This window comes from Thamnophis sirtalis, unplaced genomic scaffold (assembly GCF_051295495.1).
Source record: "Thamnophis sirtalis isolate CommonGarterSnake01/CBP01778 unplaced genomic scaffold, rThaSir2_p1.2 scaffold_1, whole genome shotgun sequence".
NCBI classification, from domain to species: domain Eukaryota; kingdom Metazoa; phylum Chordata; class Lepidosauria; order Squamata; family Natricidae; genus Thamnophis; species Thamnophis sirtalis.
Window position 1 is genome coordinate 76,804,341 of NW_028261381.1, and position 4,811 is coordinate 76,809,151.

Here is a 4,811-nt window from a genome sequence, read left to right on the forward strand (position 1 = left end):
CTAGTTGATGAGATCCTTAAATACATAGTACAACAAAGGTAGTTGCATGAGTTTCAACTATTCAGTCTTCATTAACTCTTGTCATTTGGTAGGATCTGGTGTTGCAACGTGAACTAAAACTGATGTAAATAAAGCTTTGAAAGTATGGCTGCTATCTTAAGACTTGGGAAATCAAGGCATGAAAGGGCTGTGTCTCACACGGGCTTTGATTTCCTAATAGGGGAATTGTACATAAATTTCTGATAAATCAAAATTACCTTTGGTGTTTAGGAAAGCAACATAAAGAACTCGTCAGGAAATTAACTGTACGGCTGAGAAATATTTCCAAAGCTGAATGCCATCAAATTTGCTGTTGCACTCAGATTTATTCTTGGACTAAATCTTTTGGCAAACGATCAAAGGTTTCTGAAACATGGAGGATAATTGTAGGTGGCAACAGGATGATCATAAAAATGACACGAATTGTTCATGAATGGGTGAATAGTTTCTCAGATGCATTCACATATTAATGAAACAATTCTTTTCCTATGGGATACAAGTCTATAGGAACAGACTGAACAAGTGCCAGCACTGAGAATAGTCAGAAGAAACTGGCACCTATTTTGCTCTGGTTTTAGGATGGTGATTGGTTGCTTTAATTCTCCATTCTTCTGGATCAGTTCAAAGGGTTTAACAAGGAACAACATGAAGGGCATATCCCAATATTTCACTCAGCAATGAAAACAGTTATTGTGGAGTTATTGGGCAAATTTCCATGTGATCCAGAGTGGGTACCTTTCAAATACCACTCCTTTTTATCATCTGGATAAAGGCAGATGTGAAGATGCCTGGATAAGGTGAGAAGGTAGAGATTCTATAGTTAGATAAAATCAGGAGTATGTATATATGTGCATACACACATACACATGCATAATCTATTTTGGGCAGTTTGTATTACTTCTAAGACAGCAGGTTCACAGCTGGGAGCTGTTTCTAGACCCAACTTTGTAGCCAGAGATCCAGGTGGCATCAGCAGTGTTAAATGCTTTTACCAACAGTGCCTGGTTTGTCAGGTTAGAGCCAACTCCGGACAGGAATAATTTTGCAACAGTCATCCATGCTCTAATAATTTCCCAGCTGGCTTACTGCAAGATGCTCTCTGTGGGCCTTTTCTTGATAATGATTTAAAAACGTAAGAGTACGACTGCTGGACTTCTGGCAAATATAATCAAATGCATCACCTTTGCAAGAACCTCATTTACTTCTTCTCCCTTGTGACTTCATTTCAAAGTATAAATATTATCTACCCTAAATTCTAAATAGTTTCACATTCAAATACCTCTTCTCATACAGGTTTGTGTTTATTATAAGTGTTATGTTCTGGGTGAAGAATGGAGGTGAGGCCTGAGTGATTTCTAACAGCTCTCTATTCAAGTACTGCTGTGAGGCAACTGTCTCTCCAGGGCTGACAGCTCCTTTTATAGGGATCAGCCCACAACCAATCAGGAGAGAGAATTTTCCCGCTCCAACAGAGGACCAGATTGAGAACTTCAACTGACAACTATATACAATACATAACAATAAGATTGTTGGCCTACATCACAAGTGTCAAACTTGCGACATTACATTGTTGTCATGTGACGTATCACAACTTTTTTTCCCTCTTTGCTAAACTGGGGTGGTCAAGGCCAGAGCATGACGCACCCAACCTGTGGGCCGCAAGTTTGACACTCCTGGTAGATTGTCAGAAGGAAATGATTGAAAGACACAGGAGAGGGATGTCATGATACTCAAATCATGATTTTGAAAGTCCTCCTTAAAGGAGATTGACTGGCACTTTTAGGGCAATAGTTGTAATTTATCCCAACATATTGGTTGTCTACATTTTAGGCTGTGGAATGGGTTCAATTGGTATATTGATTACAATAGTATAATTTGCATCAATAAAACACATCCTCTGAACACAAACCACTTTGCTTTGCCAAGATCAGAAAAGTGATAGATTCCATGTATTAGAGTGGCTCTGATGTAATATTGGAAGCAAAGTATGGTTTTATTACATAAGGGTCAATTGAACTGAAGCATCCAGTCAGGGCTTTACATGGCCTACACCTGTCTATCTTTCTGTCTGTCTGATCATACAATCACGGAGTCGGAAGAGACCCCAAGCATTATCTAGTCCAACCCTCTGCAATTTTCAGGAAAACTGATTAAACTATGTACGAGAGGCAGTTGGCTAGCTTCTTCTTAAAAAAAAACTTTAAAAAGAAATGAGCTACAACCTTAATAGATAGACTCTTCCACTGCTGTGCAGACATTAACTTTAGAATGTTTTCCCTTATACTTAAACAAAACCCAGGTAGCTGCAATTTATACCCATTAAGCCTATTTCTGGTCCTATTTTTTTTGTGGAAATGAAAACAGTTCCTAAACATTTTTTCTCCTTTCATATATCTGAACCCTAATATACTGCCTACGTTTGATATGTGGTTAGAGAGAGATAGAATATCTGATTATCCGAAAGGAGCAGGCAGTTGGAAAAAGAGCAAGAACAGATAGTTTTGTAAAACATTTTGCAAAATTATTTGGGCACTTGTACATCCACCAACACTAAGTCTAAAGGAAGGAAGAAAAACGACGAGAGAATGAAAATCAGAACGAGAAATGGAAAAGAGGAGGAGGATACTTTGCCCAGTTTTAACTTTGTTCTTAACTACAGCTAACATTGGTTCTGCCAACTGTCCTAATATGGACCTAATAGATTATTCCTGAGAATCTAGAGTCTTGTAAGGGAAAAAAAATCATAATTTTGTTTTATGGATATATTCTCAAATTATAGGGGAAAAAGGAATAACTATTCAGTAATAAATGCAGCAAAAAGAAATGGTGCGGGGGATCAAGAAAGGGACTGAAAAGCAACTCATCATCAGCAATAATATAATCCAGTGGTTAGTTTTGCTTCTTTTAATATTTTTTATTATTATTTTAAAAACTTAGCTGGCAACTTAAATTTATACTCATTTCTTCTACAGATCCAATAGTTCCTTTGGAACTCTTTTCTACTGTTTGTTCTCCCATGTGATCACTTTTTACAGGAACTCAATTATCTGTCTACCATTTCATATGCAGCCAAAGTGGCATTTCTCTTGCACTTGGGGAATATCAGCAGGCTTAGGGAAAATCATGAGATCTGCAAAAGAACAAAAAAGACACCACATTTATACAAGGAATTTTTTAGGGAGGAGGGGGAAAAGCATGCTTAGTGGGCATGAAGTAGAGATGGGTTAAGCAGGGGACGCTGTAATGGAAGAGACCACCTTGGAAGATGGCACAACTGTGTTGTAGATACAGGTGGTAATATTTTCTTGGAGATTTCACTTGCATATCATAAAACCAGATCCAGAACTGCCATGTGGGATCAGCTTTATAATATATGAACAAGCACAGCAGAAAGAACTGGTGATGATTAGTCTCCTGGGATGTTTTCTGCTTAGAAAGAGATAATTTAGTGTGCTGCTGAAAACAAACATTTCCAAAGCTGACTGCTTCCTTATGCTTCACTGACAGCATTTGAAGAAAACATCCAGATAGAGGATAATGAAACAAACTCTCTTCATGTTTAGGGATCTGGAAGAATCAATTATAATGTTCTAAAACCAAAGGGTTCTTTGTTAACTTTTCAAACTTTGAAGACAGGAAATGCATATTTCTGAGGTTTTTCCTTATGACTGTGTTGACATTTATCCTCTAGTCCTCGAACTGGGTGATAATATGCCAGGACAAATTAAACTGCCCCAGTGGCTGAATCCTTTTCTGCTTCATTACTGAAATGGTAAGTGGAGCTGTCTTTATAGTTTTTAATGCAGGGCAATTTAGGTGCAGTGATTGATGGGTTCTCCTGGATGTGTTTCCCATCTCACTCCTTGTCACCAGCTGGTAGAAGATGGTGGTACAAGAAAGAACAGCCAACAACAGTGTCCTTGATGTTTGTAAACATGCTTAGGGAGCAATCCAAGAAGCTAACTGAGATGGATAATGATTGGATTGGAGGCTTTAGTCCCTTTTCAAGCTGCCTTGAAGGTCATTGGTGTGAAGGTTCTCTGTACCAGTGACCTACAACTCAGGCCATTTCAGAACACAGTTCTGGGTTTTGTTTTTGTTTTTGTTTTTTTGCTCTGGAAGAGTATTAAATCCATGTCCCAAAATAGCCCAGCTGACAAGATTGGTAAGTGGGGGAGGAATGCAGCATGAAGAAGAATTGATGGTTCCTGGTTCATTAGAAAAGACTCCCTTCTTTATTCCATCAACCTGTTAGCTAAGCTATTTGGAGGTGTAGATTAAATGATCTTCCAGAAGTATGGTAGACCCTTGTTCAAAAACAACTAGCATGGCAGAGCACTGGAATGATGGAGGAGTAGCAAGGAGCATCAAGGCCTTCTGTGTCACCCCATGTCATTCTGTTTGTGACCTTCATGTGGCAGATAGAACTCTTCATTTTCCCCACTGCTCCCATATCTCCTAAATTGGTAAGCAGGTTTCTGGCTGCGTGGCCTCCTGCAACTCTCCTGCGAAAATGGAGCTTGGGAAAGCCGTGTGCAGGTCCCTTGCTGTTTCCAGGGTAGCTGTGCAGACCAGATCTAAGCACCCTGGATTCGGCCCAGGGGCCTTGAGTTTGACACCCCTAGCATAGAAGAAGGCCAAAATGGCAGCTCCCTACCCAACATAATACAAACATCAGAGAGCACAACCGTTGCTGGAAAATGCAGCAGGCATGTGTAATACACTCATTTTGGATAGAATCAGCAATGCAGAGCTGGGAGAACCTGACTTTC

General features: G+C 39.4%; 1 protein-coding gene across 1 annotated transcript in view; it reads left to right on the forward strand.

Moving 5' to 3' along the window:
• TNNI2 (troponin I2, fast skeletal type) overlaps positions 1–147 on the forward strand; it is an 8,198-nt gene extending 8,051 nt beyond the window's left edge. Inside the window, exon 5 of the mRNA XM_087716653.1 lies at positions 1–147. This exon is cut by the window's left edge and continues 260 nt beyond it. The gene's annotated coding sequence lies outside the window, so the exon portion shown is untranslated.
• Positions 148–4,811: the final 4,664 nt, after the last annotated feature.